We start from the raw sequence: 15,394 nt of genomic DNA, 5'->3' as shown, positions 1-15,394 counted from the left end.
AGATGTGATTATACTGCCTAATCTGTTACAGAGTATGTTGTTGCCAAGTAATGTAGAATAGATCCAAAGTAGTAATCCAGAATAGTTTTGAAGAGGCCATTAGAATGATAAACAAATCTGATTACCTTGAACATAATAACAAGCTAAGTGTTTAATATGTCCTATGAAGTCAAAATTGGGCACCATCATGTGGTGAAATTTGGAATTGCATCACATCCAATTTTGCCTGGGAACAAACAGATTACATAAATCTTAGTTTTGAATAAGCCACTCCTTCTCAAACAAGTAAACTCTGCCCATTTTGCGCAGTAGATGTTCTGTTAATATCTAGTATTTATACAAAGTCATAATTTAAATTGCTTTCAACCTTCATTCATCGGTTCAACCAACATTACTCGCTCTTCTTACCAACTTGTATTGATTTAACTAAGCGTTTAATACTTCCTATCAGGTCTCAAATCGAGATTTGGCAAAATACAATTTCAGCAAATCCAATTTTGCCAGGGAACAAAAATAGATTAAATAAACTAAATAAGTCCTCTTCCCATTAAATAAATCAGAAAAGTCTGTCTTGTAACCAGTCCTCTTCAAACAAGTAAAGTCTGCCCATTTTGTGCCGTAGATTTTGTGACTATGCCTAGTATTTAAACAAAATCATAATTTAAACGACTTCTTTCCTTCATTCACTTTGGAAATTTGGAATTGCAGCAAATCGAATTTTGGCAGGGAACAAAAATAGATCAATTAAACTAAATAAGTCTTCTTCCCATTAAATAAATTAAAAAAGTCTGTCTTGTAACCAGTCCTTTTCAAACAAGTAAAGTCTGCCCATTTTGTGCCGTCGATTTTGTGTTAATGCCTAGTATTTATACAAAATCATAATTTAAAGGACTTCATTCCTTCATTCACTTTGGAAATTTGGAATTGCAGCACATCAAATTTTGCCTGGGAAGAAAAGTAGATTAAATAAATTTAATAAGTCTTACTACTTCCCATTAAATAAATTAAATACGTCTTACTTGTTCCCACTCCTTTTCAAAACAGTAGTTTAAAACGAGGGCCCTTCACTCAATCTTTAACCTCAACCCCGCACGTTGTGTTGCATCTGTGAATGTTGGTTGTGGCCAAATGATAGTTTTCTTTCATTCGTTTAGGTTCCAAGAAAACTTGATGTAACTCTACTTTTAACTGCCGTTTCAGATAAGCGGGTATTACGTCGCAGTCAAATGCCGCGGATATGACGTAATTGCCCGAACCTCCGCCAAAATTCAAATCTGTTGGCGCGATGGCCGTGAGCCACTGAGCAGCGACGATTATCAACAGAAATATCTTTATTTTCTGCTTGCAACTGGACCGTCTAGAGCGTACACGGTAAGTAACACTCATTGTGTTTAAGGAGATTTACGTTTGTAATAGCAGAAGTGTAGCCGCGTTGCGTTGTACGTGTGAAAGTTGGTCGAGGCGAAATGTTAATGTTTAATTTCATTCCTTTAGGTTCCACGGTGTTTGTTGGCTGCAAGTTTTCCACTGCAAGAAGAGGCTCGTATCATTGACCAGGAGCGAGCTACAATGGTGAGTAGCCATAACATTTATGTTAAACACTTCCTATTTCATGTCTAACAGTACTTGATTTAACAAATAACCATAAATAAATACAGTGTGGGCACTGAAGTTAACATATGTGATTATACTGCCTAATCTGTCACGGAGTAGATTGTTGCAAAGTAATATAAGATCCAAAGTTGTAATTCAGAATAGTTTTCAAAAGAAGGCCATTAGAATTATATACAAGTCTGATTACCCTGAACAAGCTATTAATTAAATCACAAATTCTTCAATTCAAAGATTTGGTAGATTATCAGACAAATAATGTCTAACAGTAATTGATTTAACACATCACGATAAGTAGATTGAGTGTGGGCACTCTCAAGTTAACATATGTGATTATACTGCCTAATCTGTTACAGAGTATGTTGTTGCCAAGTAATGTAGAATAGATCCAAAGTAGTAATCCAGAATAGTTTTGAAGAGGCCATTAGAATGATAAACAAATCTGATTACCTTGAACATAATAACAAGCTAAGTGTTTAATATGTCCTATGAAGTCAAAATTGGGCACCATCATGTGGTGAAATTTGGAATTGCATCACATCCAATTTTGCCTGGGAACAAACAGATTACATAAATCTTAGTTTTGAATAAGCCACTCCTTCTCAAACAAGTAAACTCTGCCCATTTTGCGCAGTAGATGTTCTGTTAATATCTAGTATTTATACAAAGTCATAATTTAAATTGCTTTCAACCTTCATTCATCGGTTCAACCAACATTACTCGCTCTTATTACCAACTTGTATTGATTTAACTAAGCGTTTAATACTTCCTATCAGGTCTCAAATCGAGATTTGGCAAAATACAATTTCAGCAAATCCAATTTTGCCAGGGAACAAAAATAGATTAAATAAACTAAATAAGTCCTCTTCCCATTAAATAAATCAGAAAAGTCTGTCTTGTAACCAGTCCTCTTCAAACAAGTAAAGTCTGCCCATTTTGTGCCGTAGATTTTGTGTCTATGCCTAGTATTTAAACAAAATCATAATTTAAACGACTTCTTTCCTTCATTCACTTTGGAAATTTGGAATTGCAGCAAATCGAATTTTGGCAGGGAACAAAAATAGATCAATTAAACTAAATAAGTCTTCTTCCCATTAAATAAATTAAAAAAGTCTGTCTTGTAACCAGTCCTTTTCAAACAAGTAAAGTCTGCCCATTTTGTGCCGTCGATTTTGTGTTAATGCCTAGTATTTATACAAAATCATAATTTAAAGGACTTCATTCCTTCATTCACTTTGGAAATTTGGAATTGCAGCACATCAAATTTTGCCTGGGAAGAAAAGTAGATTAAATAAATGTAATAAGTCTTACTACTTCCCATTAAATAAATTAAATACGTCTTACTTGTTCCCACTCCTTTTCAAAACAGTAGTTTAAAACGAGGGCCCTTCACTCAATCTTTAACCCCAACCCCGCACGTTGTGTTGTATCTGTGAATGTTGGTTGTGGCCAAATGATAGTTTTCTTTCATTCGTTTAGGTTCCAAGAAAACTTGATGTAACTCTACTTTTAACTGCCGTTTCAGATAAGCGGGTATTACGTCGCAGTCATGTGCCGTGGATATGACGTAATTGCCCGAACCTCCGCCAAAATTCAAATCTGTTGGCGCGATGGCCGTGAGCCACTGAGCAGCGACGATTATCAACAGAAATATCTTTATTTTCTGCTTGCAACTGGACCGTCTAGAGCGTACACGGTAAGTAACACTCATTGTGTTTAAGGAGATTTACGTTTGTAATAGCAGAAGTGTAGCCGCGTTGCGTTGTACGTGTGAAAATTGGTCGAGGCGAAATGTTAATGTTTAATTTCATTCCTTTAGGTTCCACGGTGTTTGTTGGCTGCAAGTTTTCCACTGCAAGAAGAGGCTCGTATCATTGACCAGGAGCGAGCTACAATGGTGAGTAGCCATAACATTTATGTTAAACACTTCCTATTTCATGTCTAACAGTACTTGATTTAACAAATAACCATAAATAAATACAGTGTGGGCACTGAAGTTAACATATGTGATTATACTGCCTAATCTGTCACGGAGTAGATTGTTGCAAAGTAATATAAGATCCAAAGTTGTAATTCAGAATAGTTTTCAAAAGAAGGCCATTAGAATTATATACAAGTCTGATTACCCTTAACATAACAACAAGCTATTAATTAAATCACAAATTCTTCAATTCAAAGATTTGGTAGATTATCAGACAAATAATGTCTAACAGTAATTGATTTAACACATCACGATAAGTAGATTGAGTGTGGGCACTCTCAAGTTAACATATGTGATTATACTGCCTAATCTGTTACAGAGTATGTTGTTGCCAAGTAATGTAGAATAGATCCAAAGTAGTAATCCAGAATAGTTTTGAAGAGGCCATTAGAATGATAAACAAATCTGATTACCTTGAACATAATAACAAGCTAAGTGTTTAATATGTCCTATGAAGTCAAAATTGGGCACCATCATGTGGTGAAATTTGGAATTGCATCACATCCAATTTTGCCTGGGAACAAACAGATTACATAAATCTTAGTTTTGAATAAGCCACTCCTTCTCAAACAAGTAAACTCTGCCCATTTTGCGCAGTAGATGTTCTGTTAATATCTAGTATTTATACAAAGTCATAATTTAAATTGCTTTCAACCTTCATTCATCGGTTCAACCAACATTACTCGCTCTTCTTACCAACTTGTATTGATTTAACTAAGCGTTTAATACTTCCTATCAGGTCTCAAATCGAGATTTGGCAAAATACAATTTCAGCAAATCCAATTTTGCCAGGGAACAAAAATAGATTAAATAAACTAAATAAGTCCTCTTCCCATTAAATAAATCAGAAAAGTCTGTCTTGTAACCAGTCCTCTTCAAACAAGTAAAGTCTGCCCATTTTGTGCCGTAGATTTTGTGTCTATGCCTAGTATTTAAACAAAATCATAATTTAAACGACTTCTTTCCTTCATTCACTTTGGAAATTTGGAATTGCAGCAAATCGAATTTTGGCAGGGAACAAAAATAGATCAATTAAACTAAATAAGTCTTCTTCCCATTAAATAAATTAAAAAAGTCTGTCTTGTAACCAGTCCTTTTCAAACAAGTAAAGTCTGCCCATTTTGTGCCGTCGATTTTGTGTTAATGCCTAGTATTTATACAAAATCATAATTTAAAGGACTTCATTCCTTCATTCACTTTGGAAATTTGGAATTGCAGCACATCAAATTTTGCCTGGGAAGAAAAGTAGATTAAATAAATTTAATAAGTCTTACTACTTCCCATTAAATAAATTAAATACGTCTTACTTGTTCCCACTCCTTTACAAAAAAGTAGTTTAAAACGAGGTCCCTTCACTCAACCTTTAACCCTATTTATTCACCTTCTAGGCTAAGTGTTAAAGGCTAAGTGTTAAAGGCTAAGTGTTAAAGGCTAAGTGTTAGAGGCTAAGTGCCAGAGGCTAGGCGCCAGAGGCGAGTTTTTGTGGGCTGAAGTTTTAGTGGGGTTAGTGTGAATACAATCCAAAAGAATACAACAGAATACAATACAATAGAATATAATACATAGATTAAATTCAATAGCTCTTACTACTTCCCATTAAATAAATTAAATACGTCTTACTTGTTCCCAATCCTTTTCAAAAAAGTAGTTTAAAACGAGGGCCCTTCACTCAACCTTTAACCTCAACCCCGCACGTCACATTGTGTTGTATCTGTGAATGTTGGTTGTGGCCAAATGATAGTTTTCTTTCATTCGTTTAGGTTCCACGGTGTTTGTTGGCTATGTTTTCCACTGTCAGAAGGATGAAAATACAAAGTACAACGCTTGGACGTGGGCGAAGACGTCACCGGTGAGTCCTTCCTTCCTATTTATTTACCTTCTAGATGCTAGAGGCTAAGTGTTAGAGGCTAAGTGTTAGAGGCTAAGTGTTAAACACAATACGAACAACACAACGATACTGCACTGAACAACACGATACCGCACTGAGAAACACGATACCGCACTGAACAACACGATACCGCACTGAACAACACCATGCCGCACTGAACACCATGCCACACTGAACAACACCATCCCGCACTGAACAACACCATGCCGCACTAAACAACACCATGCCGCACTGAAATACACCATGCCTCACTGAACGACACCATGCCGCACTGAAAGACACCATGCCGCACTGAACGACACCATGCCGCACTGAAAGACACCATCCCGCACTGAACACCATGCCGCACTGAACAACACCATCCTGCACTGAACAACACCATCCCGCACTGAACAACACCATGCCGCACTGAACAACATTATGCCGCACTGAACATTATGCCGCACTGAACAACACCATGCCGCACTGAACAACACCATGCCGCACTGAACAACATTATGCCGCACTGAACAACACCATGCCGCACTGAACAACACCATGCCGCACTGAACAACACCATGCCGCACTGAACAACATTATGCCGCACTGAACAACACCATGCCGCACTGAACAACACCATCCTGCACTGAACAACACCATTCCGCATTGAACACCATGCCGCACTGAACAACACCATCCCGCACTGAACAACACCATCCCGCACTGAACAACACCATGCCGCACTGAACAACATTATGCCGCACTGAACAACATTATGCCGCACTGAACAACAACATGCCGCACTGAACAACACCATGCCGCACTGAACAACACCATGCCGCACTGAACAACATTATAACGCACTGAACAACACCATCCCGCACTGAACAACACCATGCCGCACTAAACAACATTATGCCGCACTGAACAACATTATGCCGAAATGAACAACACCATGCCGCACTGAACAACACCATGCCGCACTGAACAACACCATCCTGCACTGAACAACACCATCCCGCACTGAACAACACCATGCCGCACTGAACAACACCATGCCGCACTGAACAACACCATGCCGCAATGAACAACACCATCCCGCACTGAACAACATTATGCCGCACTGAACAACATTATGCCGCACTGAACAACACCATGCCGCACTGAACAACACCATGCCGCACTGAACAACACCATCCTGCACTGAACAACACCATCCCGCACTGAACAACACCATGCCGCACTGAAAGACACCATGCCGCACTGAACGACACCATGCCGCACTGAAAGACACCATCCCGCACTGAACACCATGCCGCACTGAACAACACCATCCTGCACTGAACAACACCATCCCGCACTGAACAACACCATGCCGCACTGAACAACATTATGCCGCACTGAACATTATGCCGCACTGAACAACACCATGCCGCACTGAACAACACCATGCCGCACTGAACAACATTATGCCGCACTGAACAACACCATGCCGCACTGAACAACACCATGCCGCACTGAACAACACCATGCCGCACTGAACAACATTATGCCGCACTGAACAACACCATGCCGCACTGAACAACACCATCCTGCACTGAACAACACCATTCCGCATTGAACACCATGCCGCACTGAACAACACCATCCCGCACTGAACAACACCATCCCGCACTGAACAACACCATGCCGCACTGAACAACATTATGCCGCACTGAACAACATTATGCCGCACTGAACAACAACATGCCGCACTGAACAACACCATGCCGCACTGAACAACACCATGCCGCACTGAACAACATTATAACGCACTGAACAACACCATCCCGCACTGAACAACACCATGCCGCACTAAACAACATTATGCCGCACTGAACAACATTATGCCGAAATGAACAACACCATGCCGCACTGAACAACACCATGCCGCACTGAACAACACCATCCTGCACTGAACAACACCATCCCGCACTGAACAACACCATGCCGCACTGAACAACACCATGCCGCACTGAACAACACCATGCCGCAATGAACAACACCATCCCGCACTGAACAACATTATGCCGCACTGAACAACATTATGCCGCACTGAACAACACCATGCCGCACTGAACAACACCATGCCGCACTGAACAACACCATCCTGCACTGAACAACACCATCCCGCACTGAACAACACCATGCCGCACTGAAAGACACCATGCCGCACTGAACGACACCATGCCGCACTGAAAGACACCATCCCGCACTGAACACCATGCCGCACTGAACAACACCATCCTGCACTGAACAACACCATCCCGCACTGAACAACACCATGCCGCACTGAACAACATTATGCCGCACTGAACATTATGCCGCACTGAACAACACCATGCCGCACTGAACAACACCATGCCGCACTGAACAACATTATGCCGCACTGAACAACACCATGCCGCACTGAACAACACCATGCCGCACTGAACAACACCATGCCGCACTGAACAACATTATGCCGCACTGAACAACACCATGCCGCACTGAACAACACCATCCTGCACTGAACAACACCATTCCGCATTGAACACCATGCCGCACTGAACAACACCATCCCGCACTGAACAACACCATCCCGCACTGAACAACACCATGCCGCACTGAACAACATTATGCCGCACTGAACAACATTATGCCGCACTGAACAACAACATGCCGCACTGAACAACACCATGCCGCACTGAACAACACCATTCCGCACTGAACAACACCATGCCGCACTGCACAACACCATCCTGCACTGAACAACACCATCCCGCACTGAACAACACCATGCCGCATTGAACAACACCATCCTGCACTGAACAACACCATCCTGCACTGAACAACACCATGCCGCACTGAACAACACCATGCCGCACTGAACAACACCATGCCGCACTGAACAACACCATGCCGCACTGAACAACATTATGCCGCACTGAACAACATTATGTCGCACTGAACAACACCATGCCGCACTGAACAACACCATGCCGCACTGAACAACATTATGCCGCACTGAAAAACACCATGCCGCACTGAACAACACCATCCCGCACTGAACAACACCATGCCGCATTGAACAACACCATGCCGCACTGAACAACACCATGCTGCACTGAACAACATTATGCTGCACTGAACAACACGATCCTGCATTGAACAACACCATGCCGCACTGAACAACACCATCCTGCACTGAACAACACCATCCTGCACTGAACAACACCACCCCGCACTGAACAACACGATCCCGCATTGAACACCATCCCGCACTGAACAACACCATGCCGCACTGAACAACACCATTCCGCACTGAACAACACCATGCCGCACTGAACAACACCATGCCGCACTGAACAACACCATGCCGCACTGAACAACACCATGCCGCACTGAACAACATTATGCCGCACTGAACAACACCATGCCGCACTGAACAACACCATCCCGCACTGAACAACACCATGCCGCATTGAACAACACCATGCCGCACTGAACGCACTGAACAACACCATCCCGCACTAAACAACACCATGCCGCACTGGACAACATTATGCCGCACTGAACAACACCATGCCGCACTGAACAACACCATGCCGCACTGAACAACACCATGCCGCACTGAACAACACCATGCCGCACTGAACAACATTATGCCGCACTGAACAACACCATGCCGCACTGAACAACACCATGCCGCACTGAACAACACGATCCCGCATTGAACAACACCATCCTGCACTGAACAACACCATGCCGCACTGAACAACACCATGCCGCACTGAACAACACCATTCCGCACTGAACAACACCATGCCGCACTGAACGACACCATCCTGCACTGAACGACACCATCCCGCACTGAACAACACCATGCCGCATTAAACAACACCATGCCGCACTGAACAACACCATCCTGCACTGAACAACACCATGCCGCACTGAACAACACCATGCCGCACTGAACAACACCATGCCGCACTGAACAACATTATGCCGCACTGAACAACATTATGCCGCACTGAACAACATTATGTCGCACTGAACAACACCATGCCGCACTGAACAACACCATGCTGCACTGAACAACATTATGCCGCACTGAACAACACGATCCCGCATTGAACAACACCATCCCGCAGTGAACAACACCATGCCGCATTGAACAACACCATGCCGCACTGAACAACACCATGCTGCACTGAACAACATTATGCTGCACTGAACAACACGATCCTGCATTGAACAACACCATGCCGCACTGAACAACACCATCCTGCACTGAACAACACCATGCCGCACTGAACAACACCATGCCGCACTGAACAACATTATGCCGCACTGAAAAACACCATGCCGCACTGAACAACACCATCCCGCACTGAACAACACCATGCCGCATTGAACAACACCATGCCGCACTGAACAACACCATGCTGCACTGAACAACATTATGCTGCACTGAACAACACGATCCTGCATTGAACAACACCATGCCGCACTGAACAACACCATCCTGCACTGAACAACACCATCCTGCACTGAACAACACCACCCCGCACTGAACAACACGATCCCGCATTGAACAACACCATCCCGCACTGAACAACACCATGCCGCACTGAACAACACCATTCCGCACTGAACAACACCATGCCGCACTGAACAACACCATGCTGCACTGAACAACACCATGCCGCACTGAACAACACCATGCCGCACTGAACAACATTATGCCGCACTGAACAACACCATGCCGCACTGAACAACACCATCCCGCACTGAACAACACCATGCCGCATTGAACAACACCATGCCGCACTGAACAACACCATCCTGCACTGAACAACACCATCCCGCACTAAACAACACCATGCCGCACTGAACAACATTATGGCGCACTGGACAACAATATGCCGCACTGAACAACACCATGCCGCACTGAACAACACCATGCCGCACTGAACAACACCATGCCGCACTGAACAACACCATGCCGCACTGAACAACATTATGGCGCACTGAACAACACCATGCCGCACTGAACAACACCATGCCGCACTGAACAACACGATCCCGCATTGAACAACACCATCCTGCACTGAACAACACCATGCCGCACTGAACAACACCATGCCGCACTGAACAACACCATTCCGCACTGAACAACACCATGCCGCACTGAACAACACCATCCTGCACTGAACAACACCATCCCGCACTGAACAACACCATGCCGCATTGAACAACACCATGCCGCACTGAACAACACCATCCTGCACTGAACAACACCATGCCGCACTGAACAACACCATGCCGCACTGAACAACACCATGCCGCACTGAACAACATTATGCCGCACTGAACAACATTATGCCGCACTAAACAACATTATGTCGCACTGAACAACACCATGCCGCACTGAACAACACCATGCTGCACTGAACAACATTATGCCGCACTGAACAACACGATCCCGCATTGAACAACACCATCCCGCAGTGAACAACACCATGCCGCATTGAACAACACCATGCCGCACTGAACAACACCATGCTGCACTGAACAACATTATGCTGCACTGAACAACACGATCCTGCATTGAACAACACCATGCCGCACTGAACAACACCATCCTGCACTGAACAACACCTTTCCACACTGAACAACACCATGCCGCACTGAACAACATTATGCCGCACTGAACAACACCATGCCGCACTGAACAACACCATGCCGCACTGAACAACACCATGCCGCACTGAACAACACCATGCCGCAATGAACAACACCATCCCGCACTGAACAACACCATGCCGCATTGAACAACACCATGCCGCACTGAACAACACCATCCCGCACTGAACAACACCACCCCGCACTGAACAACACGATCCCGCATTGAACAACACCATCCCGGACTGAACAACACCATGCCGCACTGAACAACACCATTCCGCACTGAACAACACCATGCCGCACTGAACAACACCATGCCGCACTGAACAACACCATGCCGCACTGAACAACACCATGCCGCACTGAACAACATTATGCCGCACTGAACAACACCATGCCGCACTGAACAACACCATCCCGCACTGAACAACACCATGCCGCATTGAACAACACCGTGCCGCACTGAACAACACCATCCCGCACTGAACAACACCATCCCGCACTGAACAACACCATGCCGCACTGAACAACATTATGGCGCACTGAACAACACTATGCCGCACTGAACAACACCATGCCGCACTGAACAACACCATGCCGCACTGAACAACACCATGCCGCACTGAACAACATTATGCCGCACTGAACAACATTATGCCGCACTGAACAACACCATGCCGCACTGAACAACACCATGCCGCACTGAACAACACCATGCCGCACTGAACAACACGACGTCGCACTGAACAACACGACGCCGCACAGAACAACACGACGCCGCACAGAATAACACAATACCGCACAGAACAACACAATACCGCACAAACAGTTTTAGATAATATTACGTCGCAGTCATGTGACGCGGACATGACGTCAATAGGCGGAACTCACGGCAAAATTATAATCCGTGGGCGTGGCTTGCAACAGGAAGTAGGAAAGCGGCAGTTCTGGCAAACAAGACACAGCTGTTAGTAACACGATGACTAACAAGGCAAATATTTTTGTTTTCAGCTTGCAACTTGACCGTCTAGAGCGTACAAGGTAATTACAACTGTTTTTTTTTAGCCCTGAAAAGCGAGGGAGTGTGGCGTTTGGGAGGAATGTCGAACTCGGCGTCTGCTTCCAGCCACAGACGCCAAATTTCGACGATTATTTCGACTGGTCAACGGTTGTAAATTATTGCGTTGACTAAAAACTTTATTTAACTCTACTCTTAACTTTGCCGTTTCAGATATGCGGGTATTACACCGCGGAAATGACGTCAATAGGCTGAACTCTCGCCAAAATTCAAATCTGTGGGCGCAATGGCCTTGAGCGAGACACCGGATACAAACACGACGATTATCAACAGAAATATCTTTATTTTCCGCTTGCAAGTGGACCGTCTAGAGCATACACGGTAAGTACAACTCATTGTGTTTAAAAAGATTTACGTTTGTGTAGTTTGCGTTGCGTTGTATCTGTGAATGTTGGTTGAGGCTAAATGTTAATGTTTAATTTCATTCCTTTAGGTTCCACGGTGTTTGTTGGCTGTATGTTTTCCACTGCAAGAAGAGGCTCGTATCATTGACCAGCAGGAGCTACAATGGTGAGTACCCCTTTCGTCTTCCATTTATGTTAAACACTTCCTATTTCATGTCTAACAGTACTCGATTTAACAAATAACCATAAATAAATACAGTGTGGGCAGTCACGTTAACATATGTGATTATCCTGCCTAATATGTTTATCACAAATATGTCACTAATCACTAATATGTTTATTTGTTTATCACAACACCTTTGGACCTTCAGCAATCGATTATTTACCTTCATCTACATAGAGACAGAACGATGGTGTCTTAAACATCTCATTCATTTCACCAAATAACTTCACGCAGGTGGATAACGGCCGTCTCGGTCACGCTATGTTGCGTGATGCAGTTTTGAAGAACCAAATGCATTTATTCAATGAATAAGTCAAGCTAGTTCTATGTTTATGATGTTGTAAGTTACGGTACCGATTGAAGTTGAGTTCGAAGCCAGTGGAAAACAGCGCTGCGTTTGTGCTCTCCAGGTACAAATGTTGTGATCTCTGACTGACGACCGGGCGAGACTCGAGTAAGAGATGTCCAAACGAGCTCCGGCAGGGCGGGCCAAGGCGGAGCGAACGGACGCCCTTCAGGCCGCCAATGACGAGCTGAGAACCAAACTGATGGACGTCCAGTTAGAACTTCAGCAGGAGAAGAACAAGGTGAAAACCTCAACAGACAGACACTGCCTGCCTCCCTGCCTGCCTCCCTGCCTGCCTCCCTGCCTGCCTCCCTCCCTCCCAGTTTTCCCGATGTAGATTAGACATGCGTGTGCCATGACTGTGTCAGCCTACATCAACAAATGCACCGAGGACGTCAGCACCACTAAGAATATCATCACCCGGGGCAACCAACGACCCTGGATGACTGAGGAGGTACGTCAAACGCTACGAGCGCGGAATTCTGCCTTCAAGTCTGGCGACAAGGAGACACTGAGGACAGCGAGAGCCAACTTGAACCGTGCCATCAGGATAGCGAAGCGAGACCGCAGTCGAAAATTTCAGGATCGTTTCCACGACGTCAAAAACATCAGGAGTATGTGGCAAGGCATACGGGCGATTACAGACTACAACTCACCCTCCCCCCCCCCGGTGGGTGTAGTTGATGCTGACTTTCTAAATGGTCTAAATAACTTCTTTGGGAGGTTCGAGGCACTAAACGGCACTCCAGCAGTTAAAACTGTCCCCCATCAGGAAGAGGAGGTACTCTGCCTTGACTCCGCCGATGTGTTGAAGACCCTGAGGAGAGTCAACCCCTGTAAGGCCCCTGGCCCCGACAACATTCCTGGGCGTGTGTTCAGGGAATGTGCAAGTCATCTGGCTGGGGTCATCACAGACATTTTTAACACCTCGCTGGGCCAAGCCACAGTGCCGGCGTGCTTTAAGACTGCCTCCATCATTCCGGTGCCGAAGAAACCTCAAATCACCTCATTTAATGATTACCGGCCTGTTGCACTGACTCCGGTTATGATGAAGTGCTTCGAAAGGCTGCTTAAAGGTCACATCGTTTCCAGACTCCCCCTATTATTTGACCCGTTCCAGTTTGCCGACCGGCAAAACCGCTCCACTCAGGACGCCATCTCCTCCGTTCTTCACCTGAGCCTGGCTCACCTGGAGGAGAAGAACACCCATGTGCGGAGGCTGTTCCTGGACTTCAGCTCAGCGTTTAACACCATCATCCCACAGCATCTGGTAGGAAAATTGGAACACCTGGGCTTCAACACCCCCCTTCGCAACTGGCTGCTAGACTTCCTCACCAACAGACCTCAGTCAGTCCGGGTCGGACAGAACACCTCTGATGTCATCACCCTCAGCACAGGCTCCCTTCAGGGCTGCGTCCTGAGCCCCCTGCTGTGCACCCTGATGACACACGACTGCGTCCTCAGGTTCACCACCAATCACATCGTGAAGTCAGCAGACGACACAACGGTGGTGGGGCTCATCAGAGACAACAACGACCTGGACTACAGAGAGGAGGTGGAGCAGCTGGTGGGCTGGTGCAGAGAAAACAGCCTGATCCTGAATGAGGAGAAGATGAAGGAGATCATCGTCGACTTCAGGAAAAAACAGCCTCACCACGCTCCACTGATCATCAACAGCTCAGCTGTGGAGGTGGTCAGCACCACCAAATTCCTGGGGGTCCACATCACAGAAGACCTCACCTGGACTATGAACACTACGGCACTGGTCAAGAGGGCACAGAAGCGCTTGTACTTCCTGCGGAGGATGAGGAGAGCCCACCTGCCCCCACCCATCATGAGGACGTTCTACAGGAGCACCATAGAGAGCATTCTGACAAGCTGTCTCTCTGTGTGGTGTGGAGGCTGCACCGCCTCCGATTGGAAGAACGTGAGGAGAGTGGTGAGGACAGCAGAGAGGATCATAGGGGCTCCTCTTCCCTCCATTCAGGACATTTCATCTCAGCGCTGCATGTCCCGTGCCCGTAACATCATCAATGACCCATCACACCCCCACCATGGACTGTTCTCCCTGCTGCCCTCTGGGAAGAGGTTTGCAGCATCCGCTGCAGGTCCACCAGGTTCTGCAACAGCTTTTTCCCTGCTGTCATCAGACTGTTGAACACTAGAACTGTTGAGCTCTAAACTGAACTCTGCATCACACATTCACAGAACTGTACTTTATGACACTACGGACCT

This window comes from Syngnathus floridae, chromosome 5, assembly GCF_059516105.1.
Source record: "Syngnathus floridae isolate MCC-2025c chromosome 5, RoL_Sflo_1.0, whole genome shotgun sequence".
Classification (NCBI taxonomy): Eukaryota; Metazoa; Chordata; class Actinopteri; order Syngnathiformes; family Syngnathidae; genus Syngnathus; species Syngnathus floridae.
Note: the sequence above shows the minus strand (reverse complement) of the source record.